Source organism: Aquarana catesbeiana, linkage group LG01 (genome assembly GCF_042186555.1).
Source record: "Aquarana catesbeiana isolate 2022-GZ linkage group LG01, ASM4218655v1, whole genome shotgun sequence".
NCBI classification, from domain to species: domain Eukaryota; kingdom Metazoa; phylum Chordata; class Amphibia; order Anura; family Ranidae; genus Aquarana; species Aquarana catesbeiana.
In genome coordinates, this window is record NC_133324.1 from 423,104,216 (window position 1) to 423,122,155 (window position 17,940).

Consider the following 17,940-nt stretch of genomic DNA (forward strand, 5'->3'; position numbering starts at 1 on the left):
TATGAAAGACTTACCTTGAAAGGAAGCCCTTCAGTGGCGAGCTGTCAACACTGCAGAGGCTTCCATCTTCACCTGCAGGCCGCTTAAATTGCTGAGCCACAATGACGTTGCACAAGTGTGCGGGAGTCACAGCCGTGGCACAGAGCTCTGAAGGGACAGCACGGGTAGCCGTTGCTTCAGAGTGCATCTGCTGGAGACACCACCGGCTGCTGCTCACTAGAATATCTTCAAAATGGTATACATATAGGAGATATTCATTTTACCTACAGGTAAGCTTTATTATAAGCTTACCTGTAGGTAAAAATAAGTAGAGAGTTTACTACCACTTTAAACAGAGCTGAGCATTTGCATGCTAAGGAGTGTGAGCAGGCAGGTAGGATTCTCCAGTTGCAAAAAAGATATTGCATGTCTCATCTGCAATAAACCGCTGGCTTTCAGTTTTTGAAAGCAGAAAGTTATTTCTGCTATAATATAATAGTAGTGCACATGCCTAAAACCTGCAAACCAAAAAGTGACTGTGTTGCTGAGCAAAGAAAATAATATAAAATAATTCTCAAATTCCTAGGTTTTTGGCAAAAGGTAAAACATTTGCCTCCCTGCATTTTCGGTTCCTGTTGGGTAAAGCCACAATACATTTCATTGTACATGACACATGCATGGTTATATGGTGCCTGCTGCATAGGATGGTGACTAACAAAAGAACAGTAGCTGCAAATCAGTAAAAATTTTGAAAAAAAAAAGCAATTTTCCGCACTGTGTTGGAGCACTCGATGGAAAACATATTAGGATACAAATGCCACCAAACAGTGGCTCTATGTTCTATAGTTATAAAAAATATTTCTCAATTGTGTTGATGGCAGTTGCTGACAGCAATTATAATATTTTGGCTGTAGATGTTGGTGCCTATGGCAGCTCTGCAGACTCGCAGGTATTTAGGAATTCAGCAATGGGAAATAACTTTTTGGAAGGAAGGCTCAAAATGCCAAGTGCTAGGTCTTTATCTGAAAATGGTGATTGTTTCCCTAATGTTTTAGTGGCAGATGAGGTTTTTCCACTGTCGTATTATGAAACCTTTCCCCAAAAGAGGCCTGGATATAAAAAAAAAAGTGTTCAGTTACCAATTGACATGCCCTCGCAGGTACAGTATCTCAAAAAAGTAAGTACACCACTCAAATTTTTGAAAATATTTTATTATATCTTTTCATGTGACAAAACTGAAGAAATTACACTTTTCTACAATGTAAAGTAGTGAGTGTACAGCTTGTATAACAGTGTAAATGTGCTGTCCCCTCAAAATAACTCAACACACAGCCTTTAATGTCTAAACCACTGGCAACAAAAGTGAGTACACACCTAAGTGAAAATGTCTAAATTCAGCTCAATTCAGTGTCAATATTTTGTGTGGCCACCATTATTTTCCAGTACTGCCTTAACCCTCTTGGGCATGGAGTTCACCAGAGCTTCACAGGTTGCCACTGGAGTCCTCTTCCACTCCTCCATGACGACATCACAGAGTTGGTGGATGTTAGAGACCTTGAGCTCCTCCAACTTACATTTGAGGATGCCCCACAGATGCTCAATAGGGTTTAGGTCTGGAGACATGCTTGGCCAGTCCATCACCTTTACCCTCAGCTTCTTTAGCAAGTCAGTGGTTGTCTTGGAGGTGTGTTTGGGGTCATTATCATGTTGGAATACTACCCTGCGGCCCAGTCTCTGAAGGTAGGGGATCATGTTCTGCTTCAGTATGTCACAATACACGTTGGCATTCATGGTTCCCTCAATAAACTGTTGCTCCCCAGTGCCGGCAACACTCATTCAGCCCCAGACCATGACACTCTCACCACCATGATTGATTATAGGCAAGACACACTTGTCTTTGTGCTCCACACCTGGTTGCCACCACACACACACTTGACACCATCTGAACCAAATAAGTTTATCTTGGTCCCATCAGACCATTGGACATAGTTCCAGTAATCCATGTCCTTAGTCTGCTTGTCTTCAGCAAACTGTTTGTGAGCTTTCTTGTGCATCATTCAGAGGCTTCCTTATGACAGCTATGCAGACCAATTTGATGCAGTGTGAGGCATTTGGTCTGAGCATTGACAGGCTGACCCCCCACCCCTTCAACCTCTGCAGCAATGCCAAAGACAACCTCTGGATATGACGCTGAGCACATGCACCAAACTCCTTTGGTCCACCATGGAGAGGCCTGTTCTGAGTGGAACCTGTCTTGTTAAACCACTGTATGGTCTTATGAGCTGCAGCTCAGTTTCAGGGTCTTGGCAATATTCTTAAAGCCTAGGTCATCTTTATGTAGAGCAACAATTATTTTTTTACAGATCCTCCAGATCTTTGCAATGAGGTGCCATGTTAAACCTCCAGTGATCAGTATGAGAGAGTGAGAGCTATAATACCAAATTTAACACACCTGCTCCCCATGCACACCTGAGACCATGTAACACTAATGAGTCACATGAGGGAGGGGAAATTACTAATTGGGCCCAATTTGGACATTTTTACTTAGGGGTGTAATGCAACTTTTGTTGCCATCAGTTTAGACATTAATGGCTGTGTGTTGAGTTTTTTTTTTGAGGGGACAGCACATTTACACTGTTATACAAGCTGTACACTCACTACTTCACATTGTAGCAAAGTCATGTCTTCAGTGTTGTCACATGAAAAGATATAATAAAATATTTACAAAATGTGAGGGGTGTACTCACTTTTGTGAGATACTGTACGTGGAATGTGCCTACAGTATATTATTCAACAAATGGAGATCTTTCAGAGGAAACATCCAAATGGATCCAAGTAATGTTCACAATGTTGTCAAGAGTGCATGTAGAACTGGTTCTGGCTCAACATGATGAGGAGGAGGTAGGCAGAGCAAGCTCCTGCTGCACACCTCTCCAAACCCGCATCCAAAGCCCGCTACCGCCTCGGGGACACCCTCCTCCATTTCCGCTACCTAGCGAGACCCTCATGGATCAGTTTGTGGAGCGTTCCTACAACCGATAGCTCTCCTCCACTATGCAGCCCTCAGCCGACACAGCGGCGGCCGTGACCAAGATGGCTCCCGCACCTGGAGCTATAGAGACAGTGCAGTCTCACACAGGTACAGCAGCCAGCAATTCTGCCTCTCCTGCAGGCATAGCCCAGGCTGTTGTAGCCCTTCTTACACCCACCCTGGCTGCCCCAGTGGATGCTGCAGTGCAGAGGGGAATGGAGCAGCTCCACATGGAACTCCAGAACCAGGCACAACGAATCTCTCATACAGGGGAGCAGATCTCCTCACTGGAGGATGAAACTACAGCTAACGCTGCTGTCCTTGCATGCCTTACACACTCTAAGAGAGAATTGTGGGACAGACTAGACGATTTAGAAAATCGCTCGCAACAAAATAATCGGCAGATTATTGGCTTGCCAGAATCATTCTCTAATGCACAGCTCACAGATTTCTGTGCCAAAACTATCCATGAGCAACTTGGCCTCCGCACACCATGTGTCATTGAGCGTGCTTACCGCATAGGTCAGCACACAGAACACAAAACCCAGATCAGTCATCGTCAGATACCTCAATGACAAGAATGCCATCTTACAGAAGTTCCGTCACACACGAACCCTCTCTATTGATGGCGCAGACCTGCTACTGTTCGCCGATTACTCTATCAAGGTGATGAATCAGCGCAAAGCATTCTCGTCAATTTTCTCGACCTTATTCAACAATCACGTCAAGTTCACCATGGCCTAACCTGCTTTTCTCAACATCCAATGTCCTACAGGGGAACATATCACTTTTTCATCTCCAGCTGAAGCGGAGCGCTACATCAATCATGCTTCAGACATGGACACGGAGCACAATATTTCTGCTGCTGACTCTCCCTCAAGAGCCGTTAAGGCCTCCCAGGCCTCAGCTAAGAGCCAACCCACTCCTGAAAAGCCAGCGTACAAGCGTAGTCATTTTATCAATCAAGCTAACCACTTAGAAATTCACTGAATTGTCCCTGATGCCATTCGGATTCCAGAGTCCTGTTGGGAGCAGTAATTTAATCTTCTGCTCCCTTTACACTTCCTGTTATGTTATGTACAATGTGACCACTACGTTAGTTGCTGTTAGATATGCACTGGTTTAGTAGCACTTGGTTTAATAGCCGCTTTATATGTCCCATATATTCTCAGCTGTTCTTTTGCTCCCTCGGTGGGTTAAAACTCTAAATTTTGTCCAGTTGCTCATGTGTTGACTGCTCCTACCTGCTGTCAGTGGGTCTCCTTCCCTCACCCCCCTCCCCCCTTTCCCTTCAATCCCCTCTCCCCCCTTGTGAGGGCTCTCCCTTGGCTTCCCCCTCCTCGAGGCTTGATTTTCACTCCCGAGAGAAGAACCAGCATTAGGTGGGAGCTATGCGTGGGTGATGATCGCCATGTGGAAAAAAGTGGAGTCCGTAATGTACACTAGGTGGTTTTTCCACTTGGCTCTGTTATTTTTGATTTACTCTTTGTGTTTGCTTGAGTTATTTACCTGTTAAGACTGTTCTGACACTCTACCCTCAGAGGATTTCCAATGTATGTATACCCCTCACTTTGCTGGAAGAATGACTGTCATGAGGTTCGATAACATGTTAACATTTTTTCAATCCCTTGTTTAACAGACATGGCTCATCAAAGTGACAGGGATCACATAAAGATTATATCCTGGAACGTTAAGGGATTTTGTTCCCCCAATTAGCGTATGCAAATTCTTAGACATCTAAAACGTCTCGGGGCTGATGTGGTTCTCCTTCAAAAGACCCATCTATCAGCGGATGATTTACCACGTCTTCGTAAATTATGGGTTGAGTATGTTTATGGCTCTCCGGCGGTGGGCCGCAAAGCTGGGGTGGCTATTCGAGATATCCAAGCTGACTCGACTGGCCACAAACTGACATTACATTTATCATTAGCTTCTAGGGCTATCGCTATCACCAACATCTATGCTCCCAACTCCCCTGATACTCTTCTTTCAGGACATGGTGTCTTGGATCTTGAACGCCGTAACAAAACGTCCCACACTCCACTTGCTTTCGTCATATATTGCTTCATCCCAGTCTGAATATAGATATCAGATATTCCAACCACTAACAACCACAATCAAGACAATACTCGTTTGGCTGCTGAATATGGACTGTTTATTGAAAACACAGGTACACAGGTAATACTCTGGACTCCCTTTGCATTCCAAGCAGGGTAGACTGTCCAATCAGCAGTGAGAGTTGTTGGAGGAATTCACCCCCACCAATCTCATAGCTAATCTACATACACATCCCATAATATCCAAGGCAGACAGACACAATAGAACATTGGAATACAGCCAACCCCAAATGACCCAGCAAAGAGTACACAACAAAATGAGACAATAAACTATTGGGTGAAAGACCCGGGCTTTCCAGATCTCATTAATCAGCATTCCTTTCACATACATATGTCCACTGAGTCTCAAGCTGGCAGAGACCATCATGGCCTCCTTAATAATGTCCTTTTGCATTACATAACAGAATATCTTCCTAAATGCGTGTAGCTCCCTCAAATACCAGGGCCCATAGTCAGTAAGGCAAGAGGCTAGCATTCAGTCCCCTCCAAAAGCCTCGGGTGAGTCTATCATAAATGCCCCTGAGGCTCTCTACCTGGTTGGAGGAGACTTTAACTCTGTCATGCGTCCATCAGAGGACCGTGAAGGTTGACGATCCCAGACGCCACGGAATCCTGACTCTCCGACTGCAGACCTCTCCCTCCTTGCCTCCGGGCCAATTCATCAGTACATTTTGTAGACTTGTGGTGCCTAACTAACCTGACTGACCAAGATTTTACTTTTTTTTCACCCCCCACAATTCTTTTTCATGAATAGATTTTTTTTTTTGTTTCCCAAGCTTTACTGTCAACGATCCGTGATGCAGAGATTGGCAATACAGTGATCTCAGATCACAGTCCAATTATTGTACACCTGATGAATGTCAAACCGTCATTGCCCTTGCCCACTTGGCAATTCCCCTCATATTTAGCCGAAAACTAGGATTTCTTGTCACATGCTCCATAATGCCCGGGCGGATTATGCCTCCACAAACGGAGAACACCTTCCTGATCCCAACCTCTTTTGGGAGGCGGATAAGGCCTTCCTTAGAGGAAAGATTATCTCATATATTGCCCAATTCAAAAAACACTCCCGACAGCAATATATGCATGCTAGTGAAATGTTACGATCAGCACATGCTACTTTAACGCATAATCGCACCTTGGACTACATTAAAGCCTGGCAGCTCGCTAAACAGAATTTTGATCTGTGGGCAGAGCAACAGGGAGCATCTAAGACATCCTACTCAACACTTAATTTCTACAGATTCGGTAACAAGAAGGGCACATTTTTGTCCTGACTGTGTACAGGTCCTAAATGGTCTAATTATATTTCTGCTCTTAAGAATACTGCTGGCTCCCTTGTTACCTCCCCTGCAGAAATTACTAAACTACTCACTGATTATTATACATCCCTCTACTCTGGGAAGCTGACCGATCAGACATTAGCGGAGAATTTGTTATCCAAGGTTCGACTGCCCCAACTCACCTCCGCACACTTAGAGGTCCTTAATGCTACCATTTCAGTGGAAGTCTTTCAAAAGACGGTTAAATACTTAGCCTCGTCAAAGGCCCCAGGCCCTGATGGATACACTGCCAAATTGTACAAACTGACTAGTGATTTCATCCCCGAAACTTTGAAACATGTCTTTACTGCCATGTGGGAAGGGGGCCCGTAACTCCCCACAGGAACTCAGGCACACATTCAACTAATATCCAAAAAACGGAAAGACCCGTTTCACCCAGGTTCGTATAGGCCAATCTCGTTGATAAACTTTCTAAATGAGTTGCCTCACGTCTAGCTACCTTACTTTCTTCCTTGCTTCACCCAGCTCAATTGAGCTTTGTTTTAGGGCGTTCAGCAACTTTGAACATTTGTAAAGTGTTGCTGGTGCTGGAATATGCCAAATTACATCAGGATCAAGACACTGCTATCATCTCTCTAGACGCCGAAAAGGCTTTTGACAATATTAGTTTTTCATTATTATTTAAGGTAATGACTGCATTTTCGGGTTCCAATGTACGTTTTTTACACCAAATGTATTCATCCCCAACAGCTTGCCTCGTTACTCCGGATTTTATCTCAGACATTATACCTCTAACTAAGGGAACAAGACAGGGCTGTCCCCTCTCCCCTTTAATATAGTGATTGAACCTCTATCAAGAATCCTTAACTCATCTGCTGGTGTTAGTGGTGTCACTATTGACGACCAAACTTTCCTTTCCACTTTATCCGTGGATGATATTCTACTCTTCTCATCCAATCCTCTCTCAGATTTTGATACACTACGTGACCTATTTGTGGCCTTTTGACTCAGCTCCGGCTTTAGAATTAATTTTGACAAAAGTGAGGTTCTAGCATTATCCGGTTATCTGCTAAATGGCGGTTGTCGTTTCCATTTACTTTGGAAATGGTTACCCCCTATTTTGGGACTTTAAATGGACCACCGACTCAAAAAATGATGTGTAAAAAATGTTCTTTAATATAATAGATTAATACAAGACATAACATATATGATAAGGATGCACTACATGTGCTACATAAGACAAATCAACCATAATATGTAGAATAGCATACAGAATGAATGCCCAATTGTCCGACGCGTTTCTGGTATAAGGTGTTCCAATACCTTCCTCAGGGGCCAAAGTTTCAGAGAGTTTAACATTCAAAATAAATTCTAGAATTGCAAAGAGACATTATCAGATAACATATACAGTCAGAATAAATATCACAGATGGTACATATGATCAAAGGGACCCAATGGTCCTGGTAAAGGGAGGGACATGTATTCAAAATTGAAAAATATATAATCACAAGGCATATACACCCAGAGAATGCACTTTATATCTATGATATCTACAAGTGGCAAGGCGCGCAGTGCCAATATGGACTCACTGGTCCCTAATCCTCACCTCTAACATTGAAGCACCATACTGGGTATGTTGGTTTGTTTATCTCTGCTTTTTATGTGCCTTGTGATATATTTTTCAATTTTGAATACATGTCCCTCCCTGTACCAGGACCATTGGGTCCCTTTGACCATATGTACCATCTGTGATATTTATTCTGACTGTATATGTTATCTGATAATGTCTCTTTGCAATTCTAGAATTTATTTTGAATGTTAAACTCTCTGAACCCTTGGTCCCTGAGGAAGGTATTGGAACACCTTATACCGGAAACGCATCGGGCAATTGGGCATTCATTCTGTATGCTATTCTACATATTATGGTTGATTTGTCTTATGTAGCACATGTAGTGCATCTTTATCATATACGTTATGTCTTGTATTTTAATCTATTATATTAAAGAACATTTTTTACACATCATTTTTTGAGTCGGTGGTCCATTTAAAGTCCCAAAATAGGGGGTAACCATTTCCATTTCTATCAAAAGGGATGGGACCACCATGCTCTATGAGATGATGGGAGCCTCTACTCTGTTTCCATTTACTTTAGCCACTAATTATATCACATACAGTACTTGGGCATACACATAGGTCGAGAGCCATCATCCTTATACACTCTCAACCTTTAATAACAAAAATTGTAAAGGAGTTGGAAGCTTGGGCAACCCTCCCCCCTCGCTCTTTGGGAGCTGTCACCTCTTTGAAGTGGTGTAATTTGCACGATTACTTTATCCAATGCAGACCATCCCTCTTTTACTAAAACACTCAGATGTGCAAAACATACACAAGGCTCTAACTGCCTTCTTATGGACAAACAAAAAACCATGTATAGCTCTCCAGAAACTTGAGTCCGAGGGTAGTACAGGCTTGCCAAACTTACGTTTTTATAATCTCTCATGTCTACTTAGACAAGGTCTAGATTGGCTGTTGGGTAAATCTCGGTATTCGACTATATGCACACCATTCCAGCCGTCCTCCACTCCCCTCCTAAAGCTTTGCCCCTACATATTTGATCGAATGTCCTCATCAGGCACACAGTGATTGCCTGGAGGGAGGTTGCTAGGGCTACCCTCAAATATATCCAGCCATCTTACCATCCAGGGTAACCCCATGTTCTCCCCTTCCACTATCTACACAGCCTTCAACTTTTGGAACACACATGGCCTCACTACTGTTACTCCTTTATATTGTGACAAACCGGGTGAATTTAAGTATTATCAGGTACTCTCACGGGAATTCTCTTTGCCACCATCCCATGCCTTTCACCACCATTAATTGTTCAGCTCTCTGTGAACTTGTCATGGACCTCAAACGGATCCCCTTAAAAAATCCTACCTTGATGTAATGCTCTAGAAAGACGATTACTCTATTTCCAGTCTCTCACCTTATTATGCATCAATCGGATAGATATCATCTCACCCCATTCCAGAAGTGGTCCTCAATCTTCGATGACACTGAACTGCTGGACAGGATCCTGCAAAGCTATCGCCACATTCACAAACTCACTATATCAGAAGCGTGGTGGGAAACCCACTTTAAAATCATTCAAGGAGCATATTATCCATTCAGCACCAACATCTCGGAACCTACCCAAGCTCAATGCCCTTGGTGCTCTTTATCCCACCCTACACTGCCGCACCCTTTGTGGGAATGCTCTGCAATATCTATGTTTTGGGACTCAGTGGTCACATATATCTTTAAGGTTAGCAAGACATGGCTACTCAAAGATTCACTCTTGTGTCTATTCGGATGTGATCCACCAGTCTCCCCCACTGCATCGACAGGATCACCCACTCTCACACAATGGTCTCATATATGTCTACTAGCAGCTTGCAGAATGACCATGTGCCACTGGATCAAACTATCTCCACCTTCCCTACAAGCTATGAAGCGAGCAATACTGTCGCTTTTCCCTATTGAGAGGCTGGACACCATAGTCTTAAATTTCCGCTGTATTACTTGTTTATTGGTGGCGAAGAATTATCATCTATCATAAGTCCATTCCGATATACTGACTGGTACTTAAAAACAAAATCTCACTAACACCTTGGGCAAACTCAAAATATCTGATCTGCCCAATCCTTTCAAACTCCTGTCGCTTTGAGCCCCCCTCATTGTGCCACTGTTCTAGTATTGTTCACTGGCCACAATCCCCTAGTCCCAGATGGGCAACCTTATTTTTTGTGAATATTATTTTTATTTTTTTATTTTTTATCACTTATGACAGTCCTCCCTCTAATACTGATAAGGATGCTTCCACTCCTGAGGGTGTTATGCTGCTATATTTCTTCCATGATGTGAAATAATTCACTATGGCATTGTTTACAGGTAAATACACCCCTTTTCTCCCCTTCCCCTACTCCCCCCCACCCTTTATTCCCCCTTTTTTTATCTTATACATTGGACTGCTAATGTGTTTTACAGTTTCTCAGCTCTATACTTTCCATTGTAGGCTGGTTTATACTCTGTATTATAATAACCCAATAAATATTTTACAAAAAAAAAAAAAAGAGTGCATGTGCACTTCACAATTTTGTGCGTCAGAAGGAGGAATACAATTTCAAAGACATCCTTTCACATGACCATGATAATGTTATTTAGCAACATGGACGAATCACAGAAACAGCTTGGAATGTAAGGGAAATGCTTGCTACTTACTACATGTCACCTGAAGGGGAGTTACCGTGGCAGTATTCTAAAATTTAAAAAATCGACATGCTTGTCCCATCATTTCATTGTATTATTATACAATTTCTAATTAAATGTTATTTCACATTTCAGCTTTAAATTCTCCAGTTTGCATTTAGGTTTCCTGATAGCTTCATTGATAATCTCCATGTGATACATGCCAGCTCTCTTTTACTATTGACGTATACAAAATCAGTTTTGAGGATACCTGTTCTGCTATTTGTCTTAATGACTATACAAACAGCTGTTATGTGATTAAACCCTCTTTGTATTTTTGATAATGGTCAACCATTCTCTACTTTTCAAATAAACAAGAATGGTTATTAAAAACCATATACATAAACATACTCACCAACGTTTAATGAAATAGATTTTAATATAAATGTAAAAAAGCAACATTTCTGATAACAAACCATATTGCTTTTATTAAAGCAAAACATCATTAATGAACATAAAATTTCCATTACAATAAAAAACAATACTCTTTTTAGTCAAACAATTTTCTAGCTTTCATGCTAAATGTCATTAAAACAAGAAGGGCAACAATCAGGGGTGTAGATAAGGCGAGGGGGAGTCCAAAGCCCATTCCTCCAGACACATTCTTGCCCAAGTGTCAAGGGTTATATAATGAAAATATTGTAGCGCAACAACATGTAATACTAATCAAACATGTAAAGAGGGCCAAGAAAGAGACATTTTGCTCCTGTCCATAATTGTCCATGGGCGGGAGCAAGTGTTAATACAAACATTCCCCCTTTTGGGTTAATTATATGTGGATTCTAAATCAGCTGATCTCCGGCATGTAGTGACTTGTAATATGTGACATCAGAGGTGGCCCAGAGTTGTATAGTGCAGCCCACTTATTCAAAGTCTGCTTGCCCGGTGCCAGTCAGGAAACCAGCCAGGAGCCATTAACCAATGCACTGTGGTCAGGTCCTGGGGGTGCAAAGCATACAACTTTTTCTGCTGCTTCAGTACTTCTTCTGGGACTGGGAAAAATGAGAGGAAGACCGCACTGCATGGGTAAACGTTATGTTTTAGCCAGGCACAACAGTGTTTGGGGGTACGTTAAAGAGTGGGAACACTGAAAGTAAAGTATTTGCACATTAACTTTCTTATATAAGCCTTTTGAGAATGATGTGCAAATACTTCAAGGACCCACCTAGACTTATGCATGTGATTAGGCACGGTAACACACTTAGCATGCCAGTGCAAATAATTTAAGTGGCACCTCAACGCACAAAAGCGTAGCAGTGTATTGTGGCATGTTGTTTTAAAGCTTTCTATCAGTTTTAATAGTTCATCTGGACCAGCCTTGTCCAAATGAACTATTTCCTTCACTAAGGCCCCTTTCACATGGGGGGGATCCAATCAGGTCTGCCTGTCAGTTTTTCAGGTGGACCTGATTAGATGGTCCAACAGGTGTAAACAGACTTTTGTCCGTTTACACCTGCCTACCTCCAAACCAATCCAGTCCACTAAAAAAAAAAAAAAAATGGAAGCAGATTTGTTCCCCTCTATCTAGGTTGATCAGAGGGCAATCGAGTGCAAGCAGAGAAATGGCTGTGTGTGTGAGTAGACATGGATCCATCATCTGCCTGCTCTGCTCAGGAGGGGATCAGTGGACAGATCTCCTTATGGTTTTATATATATCTATACCTATATATCTATATCTATATATAGATATATAAAACCATAACTCTGTAGGAAAAGCTAACATGTTTCAGCCTAAAGTCATATTAGTCTTCTGCCCTTCCTTTATTTGTCTCTTTTATCACACACTTTTCTCCTATTCAGTTTCTCAATAAGGTGCCCATGGTATGCTTATTTACCTTACTAGCATACCTGATGCACTGTGACTTATGGCACAGTTATTATGACTTCAATTAAGATTTGTTCTTACTAAGATACCAGAATGGCGTTAGTTGTCATAAGGTCGCGGGTAGAGGGTCTATAACCTGATGTCACAGTCTTGAGTTTGTAATAGACCATTGTTCATTACTCTAAACACTGGCTCTTTTATTTACATGTTATGTACTTTTTTGATATTGAGACCTACTTGTTCTCTGACTATTACTTACCAATGTGGTATTTGTCTCATATCTTGCTATGCTATTTAACCACTTCCCACCCGAGCTATAGCAGAATGATGGCTGGGCGGTGGTTTCGTTATCCTAACTGGACGATATGACATCTTTCAGAATAACAAGCCGGCGCACCTGTGGGGGCTTGCAGTGTGGCGATCGGTGTGACAGTCTGACACACCCCAACACCAATCTAGATAAAGAGCCTCTGATGGGGGCTCTTTACCACGTGATCAGCTGTGTCCAATCGCAGATGATCACAGCGTAAACAGGAAAAGCCGTGTATCGGCTTTTCCTCTATCGCGTCTGACAGACGCGACTAGAGGAGAGCTGATCGGCTGATCTCCTGACAGGGAGGTCTGCGCTAATTGATTGTCAGCACAGCCCCCTGAGGGTACCTACCCAGGACCACCAGGGATTCCACCAGGACCACCAGGAAAGCCCAACACTGATAACCACCAGGTATGCCACCCATGACCACCAGGGATGCCACTCAGTGCCCATAAAATATGCCAATCAGTGCCCATAAATTATGCCAATCAATGCCCATCAGTAATGCCTGCCAGTGCCTCCTTATCAGTGATGCCCATCAGTGCCATCTATCAGTGTCCATCAGTGCCACCCATCAGTTTCCATCAGTGCCACTTAGCAGTGCCCAGCCGTGCCCATCAGTGCCACCCATAAGTACTCATCAATGCAGCATTTCAGTGCCCATCAGTACCGCCTATCAGTACCAATCAGTGCCTACCTATGAGTGCCCATCAATGCTGCCTATCAATGCCCATCAGTGCTGCATATCAGTGCCACCTATCAGTGCTCATCAGTGCCACCTATCAGTGCCTATCAGTGCTGCATATAAGTGCCCATCATCAGTGCCCATTAGCGCCACCTTATCAGTGCCCATCAGTGCAGCCTCATCAGTGCCCATCAGCGAAGGAGAAAACTTTTATTACAGAAACAAAGAAAAACTTTTTTTTTTTCTAAATTTTCGGTCTTCTTTTGTATTTGTTTAGCAAAAAATAAAAACCCCAGTGGTGATCAAATACCACTAAAAGAAAGCGCTATCTGTGGGAACAAAATGATAACAAAAAATTGTTTGGGTACAGTGATGAATGACCGCGCAATTGTCGTTTAAAAAGCGACACAGCTGAAAGCTGAAAATTGGCTTGGGAAGGAAGGGGGGAAAGTGCCCAGTATTGAAGTGGTTAAATCAGCATTTCCATTAAATGTAATACTTTATATTTACATACCATTCAGTAATACTTTTAGAACTGTCATAAGCATAAAGAGTCTTTTCGGACTAATATAACATAACATGGTTTGTTTTCCTCTTTCTGTATTGTGTTTAAAATTTTGAAAGACAATAAAAACATAGATTATACATAAAATTGTATTAGGCAGCAATACCCTAAATAATATTTAAAAAAAAAACTTGTATAGTTATGACTATGTCTGTTTTAGGCTGAAAGATGCCAGCTTGTTCTGCAGGGTTTTTTACAATAGGATATTTGTAATTATCCACATTATGGGAAGTTCCAATCTAAAAGTTACTTTCTTTTTTTATACATAAGGCTTTATCAAAAATGCATGACTTTTACATTGGAACATTCCATGATGTGGACAAAATACCAGTTTAAGAATACCAAATCAGGGGGGACCAAAATGTTTAGGTTTTTCAAGGTACTTAAAGGTCATGGTAAAATATATCCTCTGAACATGAGGATGGTGGGGCAGATGATGCTCTGAATAAGAAGTCACTTGGACTTTGAATAGAGGCTGGAGCCATTTCACCATGGTACATGTATGATGCTACAGTACCTTGTGAAGAATGCATAGAGGCATTGAATGTTTGTACCACATTGCGATGGCTGTGGACTGCTGAATTGGTATGTACTGAATGTGTGGTTGAAATGTGTAGGTACCTATTTACTAACTGCATCATGTCCAATTTAAACACAGATAGTCCATGAGGAGGAATCTGTCTTACATCGTATGACAGGGAACGTAGGAATCCATCTACATTACTATCACGTTCTTCATCTTTGTTGTACTTCTGTCAGTTGTGCACTCAGTTTTTCAAGGACTTTCATAATCTCTACAGCTGCAGATTCTAAATTAGTTTTTTTGGTGCTCTTTTTAGAGGGATGAGCAGACCTTCGATTTTCTAACAAGGGGTGTGCAACCTTGGTATGTGATGTGCATGGCAGTGGGGAGGTCTCCATAACTTGATAATCTGGAAGCTCATTATCCCCTACATTTGTATTGGATACATGAAGTGCACTGAATTGACCTCTGAATTGTCAAAATTTCCTGATGTCCGAAATAAAAAAGAAATGCATTATTTGTTAAAATAATGGTTCATAATTCATAAAAAACACCCACCCCTGATTTATATCAGCCATGTAAGGCCACATGTCCTGAACATGGGGAGAGAAGGTTGTTATTATAATCTGGGAGCCTCCATTAAAGTGAAATTCAAGGCTAGAACTTACTAAGCCTAAAACTGCTTCTACCCCTCTGCTAACTCCTATACTAACTACCTTATAGAAAGAAGATTTGTATGCTTGCCTATTTGCATAGCGCTTTGGTCTGGTCACATAAATATATGTGCAGCTCTTCCATACTATTTAGGATACAATAATACTAATATTATGCTATTCAGGATACAATAAGTTATATAACAAAAAATTAAAACTTACAGTCTGTTTTCCATCATGACTTTCAGGAAGTGTAGTTCTTCGAAGTAGGTATGGGTCCTCACTTTCTTTGCAGCTGATCTGCTTGGTTGATTTGCAATGTTCTGTTTCTCCACAACAAAGCACAAGCTCATACTGCTCACTGCACTCATGTGCACATTACAGCAACTCAGTTGGAAGGTATTGCCACATCCTCCTTACAGCCCGGTTCTCGCTCCGAGTGATTTCCACCTGTTTGGACCCCTAAAAGAGTTTTTTGGAGGTCAGCATTTAAAGTGGTTGTTAAGCCACTATCTCATCTTTATATCATTCCCTCTGTCAGATAAAAAGCTGTATCCTAGTGCCTGTGCTTTATAAAAAAAAAGCCCTGTTTTAACAGCCTCTCCCAGTGATCACGTGACTCCAGGTTTTCCGCTCTCCCTATCTGATAGCTCCAGCGGGCGGGGCCAAGATTCCCCTGCTGACGTCACCTGGGGAGGTGGGAAGGACAGGAGGAGAGAGCCTGGAGTCACGTGATCACCGGGAGATGCTGTGGAAACAGATAGAAATCTGTTGTTTTAAAAAAAAAAAAAACACAGGCACTAGGATATAGCTTTTTTATCTAACAGAGAGGATGATATAAAGATGAGATAGTTTAGAAGCAGCAGGGAGAGGAGCAGAGCAGCGCTAGTGAGAGCTGACAGGCAGGGAGGGGAGGGGGGAGGATAACAGAGGGAGACAGAGGAGAACTGCAGATAGCTGCGGGTGATGGAAGCATGTACTTTGACCACAGTGTCAGGGCTCAGCAGCCCTGATAAATCGTGGTCAGTGTACAGAGGGGAGGGAAGAAACTGTCATGATCAGCCAGGTGTTACAGGGTGCCAAATGACACAGCACAAGCACTGTGCTGTATAACATGCTTTAAAGGAGCAGAATCCTTTTTTGGGGGGGTTTACAAATGCTTTAAGCACTGATGATGAAGTGAGGCAGGCTGTTTTAAGATTGTTCAGGCATACTCACAAATTTTTCTATACCAAAGCTTTCCAGACATTAGTTAAATGCTCAGATAAGTGTATAAATGTAGCAGGGGAGTATGTCAAAAAAATAAATGCAGTTTCCACTCCTTGAAATTTGTCTCTTATTATATAAACTCAAATATCCCAGTTTGACTTGAATGCCCCTCGTAGTATAAAATGTATTTTCTTTATTATACATGAACATAAAAAAGCATACAATATTGTTGAATATCTTTTTAAAAAACCCAGCAGGGAATATCCAAGTGGGGTACATATGCAGTTGGCATTTGCTCGACTTGTTTTGCCAATTAGGCTTCTTCAGGAGCTTCACAACACTACATTTTCATACAACTAGAATTGAGAACAAAGCAGCATGTCAAATACAATAAAAAAAAATCAATTACAGTCAATTAATTGTAATCAATTACATTCTTGGAATTTCATGGTGAGATGCTCTCCAATTCATTTATTGTAATTGATGGTTGTATAATTGTATTTGATATTATATTTAGGTGTACATTTAAGTAATATGCTTCTTTGTGCTCAAATCTAGTTGTATCAATATATGTCTATTGTGTTGTGAAGCTCCTGAAGAAGCCTAATTGGCAAAACACGTCGAGCAAATGCCATATGTGCTCCACTTGGATATCCCTTGCTGTTTTTTTTTAAACATATTCAACAGTATTGTATGCTGTTTCCATTTATGTATAATAAATAAATAAATGTTATACTATATATGTGTGTGTTCTGGCACCACTAAAGTCCCAATTTTCCTTGAAACAATTTATGATATACACAATACCAACCGTCTGGCAGTCCACATGGTGTGTGACAGCATAGAGACTGCCGTCAGGCAGGTGTAATGATTGGTTTTCCAGTCACATAGTTTACAATACCTGCATTTCCAAGTTCCATGCAAAGAAGTATCTCCTTCCTGTTTATTGTTCTCAAAATTGCTCCTGGCAACTTTATGTCTAACCATTCAAGCCCTTTTCAATGCAATTTCAGGAACATCCTTAATATACTGTATTTCTTAAGGATAGTAAGGAACACGTTCCAGCATGGTTCTGGAAGCCGGGTTGTGTCTGCACTTCCTCGTTCCTCTGCTCCTCTACGCCCTCCAGGATTTCTGACAGCTGCTGGCCTGCTCTTTTCCTCTTCCCATACAGAGGCATAACTAGTGGTCCCCCCGAGGATTAGTGCTGACACACCTGGCTCTCTCTCCCCAGACAGAAGCACAGGACCTCGCAATCTGCTTGAGGATCACTATTGATATGCTTGATATCCACAATGATCTTGTAAGTGTTTTTAACCCCTTGTGTTTGTGAATACATGTTTAATACTGCACTTAGAAGCACCTTTTTTCTTTTCCATAATTCACCAGAAGGGTGAAGGAGGTAATATGGAAGTGTGATTTATAAGAAGAGACATGCCCCAGTATCCTGGATGTTTTATAGGCATGTGG